This window comes from Lagenorhynchus albirostris, chromosome 2 (assembly GCF_949774975.1).
Source record: "Lagenorhynchus albirostris chromosome 2, mLagAlb1.1, whole genome shotgun sequence".
NCBI lineage: Eukaryota > Metazoa > Chordata > Mammalia > Artiodactyla > Delphinidae > Lagenorhynchus > Lagenorhynchus albirostris.
In genome coordinates, this window is record NC_083096.1 from 33,892,686 (window position 1) to 33,906,903 (window position 14,218).

The following is a 14,218-nucleotide window of genomic DNA, read 5'->3' on the forward strand; positions in this document are numbered from 1 at the left end:
TTATAGTATCAGAATAGCTTCATTGCTTTAAAAATCCTCTGTGCTCCATTCATCCTGCCCTTCCCCCAACCCCTGGCAAACACTGATCTTTGCACTGTCTCCACTGTTTTGCCTTTTCCAGAATGTCATAAAGTTGGAATCATACAGTGAGTAGTCTCTTCATGTTGGCTTCTTTTACCTAGTAATAAGTGTTTAGTTTCCCTCCATGTCTTTTCATGGCTTGATAGCTCATTTCATTTTAGCGCTAAATAGTATTCCATTGTTTGGATGTATCAGACAATGTTTATTTATCAACTTACCTACTAAAGGATGTCTTGGTTGCTTCCAAGTTTTGGCAATTGTCAGTGAATCTTCTATAAACATCTGTGTGGAGGTTTTTGTGTGAACATAAGTTCTCAGTTCCTTTGGATAAATACCAAGGAGCATGATTACTGGTCTGTACCCTAAGAATATGTTTAGTTTTGTAAGAAACCACCAAACTGTCTTCCAAAGTGACTGGGACTGCACTGGGACTTCCCTGGTTGTCCAGTGGGTAAGACCTCACGCTCCCAATGTAGGGGGCCTGGGTTCAATCCCTGGTCGGGGAACTAGATTCCACATGCATGCTGCAACGAAGAAGTCCACATGCCGCAACGAAGATCTGGCACAGCCTAAATAAATAAATATTAAAAAAAAAATGACTGTACCATTTTGCATTCCCACCAGCAATAGATGAGAGTTCCTGTTGCTTCATATCCTCATCAGCATTTTGTGGTGTCAGTTTTCTGGTGTGTAGTGGTATCTCTTATTGTTTTAATTTGCATTTCCCTGATGACATATGATGTAGTGCATCTTTTCATATGCTTATCTGCCATCTGTATATCTTCTTTGGTGAGGTGTCTGTTCAGATCTTTTGCCCATTTTTTTAAATATTTATTTTTTATTTATTATTTTATTTTATTATTTATTTTGGCTGCACCGTGTCTTAGTTGCGGCACACAGGATCTTCTTTTAGTTGCGGCACCGGCACGTGGACTTCTTAGTTGTGGCATGCGGGATCTTTTTTTAGTTGCGGCATGCGGGCTTCTTAGTAGCGACGTGAGTGTGTGATCTAGTTCCCTGACGAGGGATCGAACGTGGGCCTCCACATTGGGAGCACAGAGTCTTACCCACTGGACCACCAGGGAAATCCCCTGCCCATTTTTTAATCAGGTTGAGTTTTAAGAGTTCTTTTCTTTTTTTCATGGATCATGGCTTTGGTGTTGTATCCAAAAGTCATCACCATATCCAAGGTCATCTAAATTTTCTCCTAGGAAAATGTTATATTCCAGGAATTTTATAATTTTATATTTAGTTCTGTGATCCATTTTGAGTTAACTTTTGTGAAGGTATAAGGTCTGAGTCTAAATTCATTTTTTTGCATGTGGATGTCCAGCTGTTCTAGTACCGTTTGTTGAAAAGACTACCTTTTCTCCATTGTATTGCCTTTGCTCCTTTTTGGAGATCAGTTGACAAAATTCATGTGGGTCTATTTATCTATTCTTTCAGTAATATCGCACTGTCCTGATTAGTGTACATTTATAGTAAGTCTTGAGGTCAGGTAGTGTCAATCCTCTGACTTGGTTCTTTTCCTTCAGTATTGTGTTGGCTGTTCTGGGTCTTTTGCCTCTCCATATAAACTTTAGAATCAATTTGTCCATATCCACAAAATAACTTGCAGTTGATTGAATACATAGATACAGAACCCGTGGATACAGAGGATCGATTATGGGACTTGTGCAACCGAGGGTTTTTGTGCCCGTGGCAAGTCCTAGGACCAGTACCCCATGGATACTGAGGGATGATTTCACATTAATTGATTTTCAAATGTTGAACCAGCCTTGAATATGTGGGATAAATCCCACTAAATCATGGTATAATTCTATAATTAATTAATTAATTCTTTTTTTTTTTTTTTTTGCGGTACGCGGGCCTCTCACTGTTGTGGCCTCTCCCGTTGTGGAGCACAGGCTCTGGACGCACAGGCTCAGCGGCCATGGCTCACGGGCCCAGCCGCTCCGCGGCATGTGGGATCTTCCTGGACTGGGGCACGAACCCGCGTCCCCTGTATCGGCAGGCAGACCCTCAACCACTGTGCCACCAGGGAAGCCCCAATTAATTAATTCTTTATAGACATTGTTGGTGCTAATATTTTGTTGACAATTTTTGCATCTATGTTCATGAGAAATATTGATCCGTTGTCTTCTTTTCTTGTAATGTCTTTGTCTGGTTTTGGTATTAGGGAAATGCCCTGGTAGAATAAGTTGGGAAGCAGTCCCTCTGCTTCTGTCTCCTGGAAAAGATTGTAGAAAAATGATATAATTTCTTCCTTAAATGTTTAGCAGAATTCACCAGTGAACCAGTATGAGCATGGTGCTTGCTATTTTGAAAGGTTATTAATTATTGATTCAATTTCTTTAATAGACACAGACCTATCAGATTATCTGTTTCTTCTTGTGTGAGTTTTGGCAAAGTGTGTATTTCAAGGAATGGTCCATTTCATCAAGGTTATCAGATTTGTGGGCATGGAGTTGTTCATAATATTCCTTTATGATCCTTTTAATGTCTATGTGATCTGTAGTCATGTCCCCTCTTTCATTTCTGATATTAGTAATTTGTGTCTACTCCCTTCTTTTCTTAGTTAGCCTAGCTAGAAGCTTATCACTTTTACTGATTTTTTCAAAGAACCAGCTTTTGGTTTTGTTGATTTCCTGTTTTCAATGTAATTTATTTCTGATTCTATATTTTTATTATTTCTTTCCTTCTGCTTACTTTGGATTTAATTTGCTCTTCTTTTTCTAGCTTCTTAAGGTGGCTTAGATGACTGGTTTTAGATCCTTTTTCTTTTCTGATTATATACATTCAATGCTATGAATTTTCCTCTAAGCACTGCTGTACTAATCAGGGTTCTCCAGAAAAACAGAACATATATTTTTAGAGAGATTTATTATAGGAATGGGCTCACGTGATTATGGAGACCAAGAAGTCCCACAGTCTTCCATCTGCAAGCTAGAGAACCAGGAAAGCTGGTGGTATAATTCAGCCAGAGTCCAAAGGCCTGAGGACCAGGTAGGGGCCATGGCATAAGCCCTGGTCTGAGCCTGAAGGCCTAAGAACGAGGAGCTCCAATGTCTGAGGGCAGGAGAAGATGGATATCCCAGCTTAAACAGAGAATGAATTCACTCTTCTTCTGCCTTTTTTTTCTGTTCAGGCCCTCAGTAGATTGGATGATGCTCACCCACTTTGGGGAGGTCCATCTACTTTACTCAGTTCACCAATTCAAATGCTACTCTATTCCAGAAACACCCTCACAGACACAGCCAGAAATAGTGTTTCACCAGCTATCTGGGCATCCCTTAACCCAGTCAAGCTGACATATTATAAAATTAACCATGACAGTTGCTTTGCTGTATCCCACAAATTTTGATAAATGATATTTTTTCAGTTCAAAATATTTTAAAATTTCCCTTGAGGTTTCTTCTTTGACCCATGTGTTATTTAGAAGTGTGTTGTTTAATCTCTAAGTATTTGAGGATTTTCCTGCTACCTTTCTGTTATTGATTCCTGCTTTAAGTCTATCATGGTCTAAGAGCAAGCATATGATTTCTATTCTTTTCAATATGTTAAGGTGTGTTTTATGGCCCAGAAAGTGGTCTATCTTGGCGAATGTTCCCTGTGGGCTTGAGAAGAATATAATATGTATTCTGCTGTTGTTGAATGAAGTAGTCTACAGATGTCAATTATATCTAGTTGATTGATATGCTGTTGAGTTCAACTGTGTTCTTACTGATTTTCTGCCTGTTGGATCTGTCCATTTCTGATAGAGGGGTGTTGAAGTTTCCAACTATAATAGCAGATTCATCTATTTCTCCTTGAAGTTCTATCTGGTTTTGCCTTGTGTATTTTTACACTCTGTTGTTGGGCAGATACACATTAAAAATTATTATGTCTTCTTGGAGAATTGACCCTATTGTCATTATGGAATGCCCCTCTTTATATATATATATATATATTTTTTTTTTTTTTTTTTTTTGCGGTACACGGGCCTCTCACTGTTGCGGCGTCTCCCGTTGCGGAGCACAGGCTCCGGATGCGCAGGCTCAGCGGCCATGGCTCACGGGCCCAGCCGCTCCGCGTCACGTGGGATCCTCCCGGACCGGGTCACGAACCCGTGTCCTCTGCATCGGCAGGCAGACTCTCAACCACTGCGCCACCAGGGAAGCCCCCCTCTTTATATTTGATAACTTCCTTTGCTCTGAAATCTGCTCATCTGAAATTAAAATAGCTACTCTTGCTTTCTTTAATTAGTATTAGCATGGTATATCTTTGTCTATCCACGTACTTTAAACTATATGTGTCTTTGTACTTAAAGTGGGTTTCTTGTATACAACATATAGTTGGGTTCTTTTTTTGATCCATTTTGACAATATCTGTCTTTTAATTGGTATATTTAGATAATTGATATTTAAGTGATTATGGGTATAGTTGGATTAGTATCTACCTAATTTGTTACAGTTTTCTATTGGTTGCCCTGTTCTTTGTTCCTATTTTTGTCTTCCACTCTTTTTCTGCCTTTTGTGGTTTTAAATGAACATTTTATATTATTCCATTTTCTTTCCTACACATGATCCTAGCCAAAAGGCCGAGGAGCGATTCCATTTTCTTTCCTTTTTTATCATATCAGTTGTATTTCTTAAAAAACATTTTTTTAGTGTTTTTTCTAGAGTTTGCAATATATGTTTATAAATAATCTAAGTCCACCTTCAAATAACACTATACAGTTGACCTTTGAACAACATGGGTCTGGACTGCACTGGTCCATTTATATGTGGATTTTTTTCAATAAATACATACTACAGTATTACATGATGCACAGTAGTTGAATCCGTGGATGCAGATCTGCATACATATGGAGGGAGGACTGTAAAGTTATATGCAGATTTTCAACTGCATGGAGGATCGTCACCCCTAACCCTTGGGTCAACTGTACTGCTTCATGGGTAATACAAGTACCTTATAATAGCAAAATAATCCTTATTCCTTCCCCTCGTTCCTTATATCATTGCTGTCATTTATTTCAATTATACATAAACATATAAATTATATATACATATATTTATACATATGTAAGAATACATAGTTAAATAAATGATTGCTGTTATTATTTTGAAGAAACTATTATTGTGAGATCAATTAAAAATAAGATAAATAAAACTCTTTATTTAACTTCACTATTCCTTCTCTGGTGCTCTTTTTTTTTCATACTGTAAGTCTGAATGTCTGACCTATATCATTTTCCTTCTCTCTGAAGAACTTTTTTTTTTAACATTTCTTTAAAGGCAGGTCTACTGGCAACAGATTCCCTCAATTTTTGTCTGATGAAGACATGATATACTGGGTAAAGGGAACTATGGTAAATAGGCCTTTAGTAGTGTGATGATGTGGTGTGGGGAGAGGAACTGTTCTGTAGTCCTGTGATTAGGTGTCAGTCTTTTAATGAGCCTGTGCCTCTGGACTGTGAAATTCGCAAGTGCTTCTCAGTCCTCCCCTAGCCACCCCTTAGGTGGCACAGGATGGCCAGAGTGGGCTGGAGTTGGGTGTTTCCCTTCCCCCAGGTTAGTTGGTCTCTAAAAAACAAACCCCAATAGTTTAGACTCTGGTAAAATAACTTCTCTTTAGGGCAAGCCTTGTTAAGAAGAACAGAATGTTCTGGCATAGTTCAAAATGGTTCCTTTTCCCCCACCCCTACTGGAAGCAAGAGGGGATTTTTCTTCAATATTTACTGTGAGAAATGGCCAAGCTACTGGAGGTAAAACTCATAAAAGTGTGGGGGTCCCCTATGACTGGGTACCCCTGGAGTTTCGAGCCCTCAAACTTGTCCACACTGAGCCTCCAGCAGTTCATCAGTTACAGTTCAGGTTTTCATACCCTGGCAATGGCTCCTGCAGGTTTCTGCTCTGTATTGGCCTATCTCTCTCTCCAATTTTAGGGGCAGTAGTTTGCTCTGTGACCTCACTTCTCTGATGGATCTGTTTATTTTTCAGTCTGTTCAGTGTTTTACTTGTTGTTAGGATGGAGTGGCAACTTCCAAGCTTCTTACAAACCAGACGTCTTACAAACCAGACTGGAAACCAGAAGTCTTGAGTTCTTTGTCAAACTTGTTCCTTTCCCATCTCCCTCATCTCAGTAAAGTCCCCTCATCAGGGACTCAGCTGCCCAAGCCAAAACCTAGGAATCATTCTCAATGCTCCCTTCCTCAGCACACCCATATCCAAATTACAAGCAAATTGTATTAATTCAGTCTACAAAATCTAACCTGATTCCATCTATTCTGCTCCATCTCTGCTGTATCACTACAGTTCTTCAGTACATCTCTCTGCTTCTTCTATGGCTCCTTTATGACCCATTGTCTACCCAGCAGGCAGTGACCTTTTCATAACATAAGTTAAATATATTATTCCTCTGCTCCAGTGTTTTCTCACTGCACTAATAATAAAATCTAAAATCCTTACCCTGGCCTTCACAGCCCATAAACTGATCCTAACTTCTTTTCCTACCTCACCTTCGAACTCTCTCCCTTGCTTTCTGGGCTTCAGCCACCTTTACTTTCTTGTTTCATAAACATGCCAAGTTTGTTCCCATTTAGAGCTTTTGCTGCTCCTACTGCCTAGAACATCCAATCTCCCTTGCCCTCTCTGTAGCTCTCCAACTTTGTATAGTTGATTAAATTTTATTATTCATTTTTCTGCTCAAATGTCATAGAGTTATTCCTCATAGAGTTATTTCCTTACCACCTAATTTAAAATGACACCTTTCATTTTATTGTCTTCCATCTTGTTTTCCATGCACTTACCTCTTTCTGGTATTAATTTATTCTCTTGTGTTTTTATATGTTATTTTATATCAACTGCCATTGGAAAATAAGTTCTAAGAGGGGCTTTCTTTTTTTAAATATTTATTTATTTGGCTGTGCCAGGTCTTAGTTGCGGCACAGGATCTTCGTTACCGCTTGCGGGATCTTCATTGCGGCATGCGGGATCTTTAGCTGTGGCCTATGGGATCTTTAGTTGTGGCATGTGGGGTCTTTAGTTGTGGGCTGCGAACTCTTAGTTGCGGCATGTGGGATCTAGTTCCCTGACCAGGGATTGAACCCAGGCCCCCTGCACTGGGAGTGTGGAGTCTTAGCCACCAGATTAGGGGTCCCCAAACCCCGGGCCACGGACCAGGACTGGTCGGTGGCCTGTTAGGAACTGGGCCGCACAGCAGGAGGTCAGCGGCAGGCAAGCGAGCGAAGCTTCACTTGCTACTACTCCCCATCACTCCCCATCACTTGCATTACCGCCTGAACCATCCCCCAGCCCCATCCGTGGAAAAATTGTCTTCCACAAAACCCGTCCCTGGTGCCAAAAAGTTTGGGGGCTGCTGCCCAAGAGGACTGGACTGGTGATATAATATGTGATATATACATTGTGATATAATATGTGATATATATATTGTGATATAACCTCACAATAACTCTGCAAAACATAGCCACTGACATCACTATTTTCACATGAGGTGCTGAGGTTTTAAGAAGAAAAATGACCTGCCCCGACACATAGCCTGGCTAAGGGGCAGAGTCTGAATTTTAATTCAGCTGTGTCTGGCCCCAAGACCATGCTCTTCCTATAAATTAGAGACTAATAAGGGCTGCAGTTTACTCCACTGTGCCCCAAGCACTGTGGCGAACATTAGACCTCTTTCAGCTGAATCAGCACTTCACCCCAAGGAGATGGGTGTATTCTCCCAATTCTAGAATGTGGGTGGGCAGCTGGGGGCTCCTCACCAGGAACTGCACGTTTCCTGGACAGTAAGATACTTAAGGACAAGCTGGGGCACGTGGGCCACGAGGCCTGAGTGCAGCCCTCTTGCTCGAGTCCCTTGTTGTGTGTGGCCAGGGAGGGATAAGACACAGGGATGAGCATCTCTCGGAAAGCCTCCACCTTACTGTCCCACTGAACCTGCTGAGAATGAGCGGCTTGAGCTCCCTGCTAGACACCACACCTTCCCTGCCCATCTGCCTACTCCTGCCCTGCAGTGTCAGCGCTCTGTCACCCATGCTCTTGTCCTCCCACTGTGTTGGCAGTCTGCCCTTTCTGCCTACCAGGTTCACAGTCTAGGGAAGGGAAAGAGGTAGTGACCACTCAGACTCACCACTTAATCACAGCAGTACACCAGTCACTCTCCCTCCCCCCATCGCGTCCTTGAGCATGAGGATCAGGGGCTCCTGTTTCCAAAGGACACAATGGTAGGTCCCACAGTCAGGCCCTGCAAGTCTGGACATAGTACAGGTTCAAGAGGGAGAGAAGGAAAGGCAGTCACAGGCTTGACCTGTAGGTTCACATCTACCCCAGTCTCTTTTCCCCCAGGGTTCCAGCATCAGGGAAAGCATCCACCTAGCCTCTGCCACATTTTTCCTCTATCCAAATGCTGACATGAAAACCTTTGTCCCTCTCGTCCAGTGGCTTGGCCCACGGAACAGGCCTATGACTTACAGATTCTTCTGCATTACTCAGAAACATCTGTTAGGACCACACACACCAGAGACAGCACACAGAGCTCTCCTGAACACAAGCTCTCCTGAATACAATCTCAAGAAGTACAGGACCTGCAGCCAACAGCTGACAATTGAAAGCCACAAATGGCACAAATCTTCCACCTCCTTGGGCCAGCCTGACCTTCTGAGATTGTCTCCAACCTCACTCAGCTCTCCAGGCCCACCAAAGACAGATACCTTCTCTAGATGCCCAAAGCCCTCATTCTCTGCTCTGCCACACCCTTCTCTTCCTGCTGCAGTTGGCTCTTCTGGATCCAGCTTGCAGTGTTGTCCAGCGAAAGGTCCTCCTCCCCTGTGTCTGGGGAGGGAAAATTTACCCCTCAGGGAAACCCTGGCCCAGCTGGTGCCCCGTCCCCCAACCCTCAATTTGTGAGCACTTGGTAACATCCTCAGGCTGCCTCTCCCCTTACCTGCCCTGGCCGGCATCCCTCACCTTAGCTTCTGGTTCAGCAAGCTGTTCTTCTTAAGCTATTCTCACATCCTAGCATCCCAGGACCATGGGATTGATGACATGAGCTGCCACAGACTCCTTTCTAGTGCCTGACATTGGATGGGGGTTCCATACATGAGGCTATGCCAGACCCCATGGCTGGAAGAGATGAAGGAGCCCATCTGCCAGCCTCCTTTCAGCTCAGAGGGCCAAAGGGAATAATTAAGAAAGGAAAACTGGCCTGGGGATCAGGAACATGGGTGTTAGTCTTGTCCTGGCCTCTAACTAGCTGTGTGGCCACCTTTCCTCTCTGGATCACAGTGTCCTCTGCTGAAAGAGAGGGGCTTAAACGGGGTGCTTTAAAAAGTCTTTCCAACTCCAAGTCTGTCTCTAAAAGCCTGAGCTGCTGCCCAGGGATCACCTCTCTTAGGAAAGAAAAGAGGAAGCAGCAGAGATCTTTTTCCCAGCTTCTCATTCCACTTTCTCGGTCTTCATGATGCTAAATGATGAAGCATATCCAGAATTCGTTCTGGCACCAGAAGGAGAAAAAAGTAACTCTCTGCTGAAGAACGCAGGCTCCAAGGTCTTCCAGCTCCGGCTCCAGCCTTGGGGCCAAGGACATGGGCTGTGCCCTCTCCTGAGTACTGTGTGACATTTAAAGTGGCAGAGACCATGAACTTCTACCCTGTAGCCTCAAGGTAGGACATGGGCTGTGCCCTCTCCTGAGTACTGTGTGACATTTAAAGTGGCAGAGACCATGAACTTCTACCCTGTAGCCTCAAGGTAGGACATGGGCTGTGCCCTCTCCTGAGTACTGTGTGACATTTAAAGTGGCAGAGACCGTGGACTTCTACCCTGCAGCCTCAAGGTAGGACAGTTTTGTAGTATTCTTAAAGGTCCACAGCTCCCCATGGAATGGCTCGGGCCTCCTTTGCAGCTTCATTGCACTTCAGATTTCTCCTCTGCTTGTTCTCGCTTCCTTTGCGTCTCGAAGGTGTTGATCCTAAGTGGTCTAGAGATCTCCCCAATAACTTCCTGCATATAAATATCGATCTCAGAGTCTGTTTCTCAGGGAACTAGACCTATAGGAACATAACTCATGGCCTACAGGGTCCTTCATGGTCTGGTCCCTGCCATCTTTCTAGTCTTATTTCTCTCTAGTGCCCCCTCGCACTCTACTCTTCAGCATCGCTCAACCTGAGCATCACTCAAACACCAAGTTCTGTCTTGCTCTGTGAAAATTTGTGTGTGATGGTTTCACATAATTCATTCAACAAATATTCATTATGCTACTGTATCAATCATGATGCTATCAGAAAAGAGATGGCATACTCAAAAGGAGGAACTGAAGGAAGTTTAATGAAGGGACTATTTAAAAGATGTAAGCAGGGTTATGGGAAATCAGCAAAGCATCCTAAGACTAATAGCAGTGGGAAGCTCCTAGGCTTGATGGGGTAAAGGGAAGAGTGGTTAGTGGAAGCTACACTGCCAGAGCTGTAGCTACAGGCAAGAGCCATCTGACAGGAGCTGCGACCTTCAGGAAGCAGGCAGCCATTGCCAATCCAGCCCAGCTGGAAGTGAGCTCGGGTGAAAAATACCCCAATCTCTCTCTCCCGCCACCCTCCAAACTCCCACTGCTATAGCTGAACCCAACTGGAAACCCCAGAAAAAAAGATGTGGTCCACAGAGCTGGGTGGAGAGGTGGAAGAGTAGATTTGGAGGGGCGAGGAGAAATCATTCAGCATAATCCCTGTTGTGTGCCAGACACTGAACAGCACAGAATAGCAGTGCCCTTGTCTCGTTTACAGTCTCAAAGGGCAAAATGGACTCCCATCAATGAATCATTAAAAAGAATGAAAATACTGATTATTTTCATGTTCACATAAAACTCTTATTAAAAATTCACCATGAGGCCCCGCCCCGCCTGCTGCTAAGTTCCGCGGAGTTGGCCAGGCCGTGCTCCTAGGTTCCCGTGCCGCGCGCTCCCTTCCGCGTTCCGCCGTCTGCCTCACCTGTGCCCCAGCCTGGCCGCTGGGGCCCCGCGCCATGGCCTGAGCGTCCGGGGCGCGGCGCTGACGGCAGCTTGCAGAGGGCGCCATGCCTAGCAGGACCGGCTGCAAGATGGACAGGAGCGGCGGCCGCGGACACCTGAAGGCGCACTACAGCGGGGACATCCTGATCACCAGCCTGGACTCCACCACCACCTTTGACAAGCTCTGTGAGGAGGTGCGGGAGATGTGCCACCTCCACCAGGGCCACCCGCTCACCCTCAAGTGGGTGGACAGTGAAGGTGACCCCTGCACTGTGTCCTCCCAGATGGAGGCCTTCCACCTGTCCTGTCAGCGCAAAGACGAAGGGCTCATCCTTCACGTTTTCCCCGGCATCCCCGAGGAGCCAGCATGCCCTGTCCTGGAGAAGACAGTGAGTACCGCCTCTCCCATGACGTGTGTCACGGTGATGGGTTGACATGTCTGCTCTGCGAGGCGGGGAACGATGGAGCTTGGTGGCCCGAGGCTTAGGTGCTCCTCGCGAAGAGTCTGAAAGCAGAGTGGGCAGCGGGTGTGGCCTCGTGTGGGGTTTTCACTGGTGTCCTCGCCCTTGGCTAGGGGTGTGTCCACCATCAGGGCACCGGCTTGGTCGTGGTGCCGTGAGGTAAAGCCCAGGAGAAGCCCTGATGCCCCCCGGCGGGAAGGGCCCTGGCTGGGATGGCTGGACACTGCTCCCGTGTGTCTGTCCCAGCTGCGGCCACCCCCAGACCTGGTCATCGGCCCCTCCCAGTCCCTACCGGGCCCCCAAGGGAGGCATCCGTTCCTCCTCCACGGCAGGTCTGTTGGTTGAAGATAGAGTCCTAGGGGCTGTGGGTCAGAGGAGAGCTTCTGACCATGCCCCGGAGGCCCCCGACCCTGAACAGTGCGCCCTGCCTCGTCTTCCAGGGCAGGGCCCCCACTGGGCATAGAGAAACTTTACACCAATCACCAGACCCTCCTCGGGCCCTGGCCTGGTGCTGAGGGGCTCTGGACCACGGTGGCCGCTTGTTCAGTTAGGGGGACTTGGCTCAGCCTCCTGCCAGCAGGGGTCCCAGGGTGGGCTCCGGATCAGGTCCCTGGGCCCAGCCTCTGGGTGCCAGCAGCGTCCTGTGTGGGGTGGGCGCAGATTTGAGCAGAGGCCGCACTCAGTCTGTGGTCCGTCAGACCCAGTGAAGCTGCTCAGTGGGCACTCGGGTGCGTGAGTCTTGCATTTCGGGGAGCAATCGGGGCTGAAGAGAGATTTGGGAGCCCTTAGCATAGAGGAGGTTGTTGAGGCCACGGAGGGTGTGGCCAGTGATGAGGGCCAGGCCCTGGGGTCTCCCAAAGAGAACAGTGGACCCTGGAGGAGCAGTCAGCAAGGCCATGGAGACATCCCGATGGTGGAGTCCTGGTGGGAGTGGAGCAGGCAGTCTGAAAAGGCCGGAGCAGCCCAGGGGCCGGCGGGAGGTGCTGCCCCAGCAGGTGGTTGTGGGGGCGGACGTGCGGGCAGGTCTGGGAAGGCTGGGGGGAGAGTGAGGAGTCCCAGTGCGTCCTGGCTGGGAGGCAGATGTCCGCCAGTGGTAGATAAAGCTAGAGGTGGGGGCGTGAACCTGGAGCTTCTGAGGCCTGGAAGTCGCCCTGAGAAGGTGGGCGGGGGGCGGGGGGGGAGTCAGTCCCATGGGTAAGACTTTCTGGCCGCCGCCCACCCCGTCCAGGACAGCAGGCTCCTGTGTGCATGGGTGGTTTCGCTGCGAGCGGCCCTTGGACCTGCCAGGACGTGGCTCAAGGCAGGACATTGAGGGGGTGGAGAGTGCGGCCAGCTGGGAGCAGACCCCATGAGCAGAAGCCCACCCGCAGGAGCCCCAGGTGGCCAGAGAGGAGCTCATCGGTGGGGGGCTCGGAGGCGGGTGGGCCTCCCAGGGGTCCTTATCCCCCACGGGGTGCCCCTCCTCATGACCCCCCGCCCTGGGGTACCCACGTATCACAGAAGGGGCGCACTTTTGATAGTTCTCGTTGTCTTTTCAGACACATAAAAGGATAAAATAAGGTAGACCTTCCTGCTGGAAGGAGGGTCCCCTCCATTGTGCTCTGTACGAGGGGTCCCCCAGCTCGTTTCTTTGCCCTCTTGATGGCTCTCAACCACAGTGACAGGCTGTCTGTCTGCCCAGAGCCGTCGCCAGCAGCCCGTGCTGGCCCGCGGCACGGGGGTCGCCCAAGCATCTCTGCATCTCGGTCTCCGGTTGCCCGACCATCAGCTCAGGCCAGGGCCCTGGCAGTGCCGCCCCGAGGGGCTCGGGCCTGTCCGTTCTGTCCCCGACTCGGTTCCCTCCTGGCTTCATCCCCGCGTGGATGCCTGTCTGGGGCCTCACGTAGGGGATGGTGATGGGGGTCGGCACAGCCGATGCGGTGCCCTCCTGGGGTCGTGGGGGTCACGGGGTCTCTGCTGGAGGGTGATGTGGGGTGACGCGTGGGCAGGGGCTGCATCACCGCGGCGGAATGCGGAGAATGTGGGGCCATCCCCACTCGCAAGCAGGTCCTTGAGATGCTCACCAGGGGCGGCTCCGAACTCCGGGCCACTCGCTTTTGTTGGAACATTCCAGTAGCCTCTCGGCGGCCGGTGGGGGGTGGGGTGGATGGAGGGTGGGGGTGGCGTCCTCTCCCGGGCTCTGCTCGTCCAGCTCTATCGTGACAATGACCTTGGGCAGTTAGGACGGCCCTGCGCTGGTCCCCCCATGGTCCGGGTGCAGGCGTGATCCTGGCACCTGCGTGGGCATTGGTGTTCACTGCCAAGGCTGGGCGAGTGAGAAGGGTCAGGCTGGTGGGACAAATGGCACCCTTGACCCGGGTCAGGACCGCATGCAGATGCTGGCGGGTCTGATGGGCGGTAGCCAGACAGGGACACACGGCAGAGATGCAGCCTCGAGGTCATGCCTGGGCATGTCCAGCCGGGCCTGTGTTCGTGGCAGCAAAGCCCCTTCCAGCACCTTCTGTGCAGGTTGTCAGCCTGAATTTAATCGGTTCTATAGGGTTTTTAAAAAATGGTATAAAGTACACCTAACATAAAATGTGCTATTTTGACCACTTAAAAAAAATAAACTGAACAATTCAGTGGCATTTTGTAGGTTCACCACCTCTGCCGTTTCTGAAACACGTTCAGGAAGAAAACCT

The 14,218-nt window shown here is 47.9% G+C and overlaps 1 pseudogene; it reads left to right on the forward strand.

Moving 5' to 3' along the window:
- The first annotated feature begins 11,141 nt into the window (after positions 1 to 11,141).
- LOC132515386 (protein kinase C zeta type-like) lies at positions 11,142 to 11,563 on the forward strand (annotated as a pseudogene).
- The last annotated feature ends 2,655 nt before the right edge of the window (positions 11,564 to 14,218 follow it).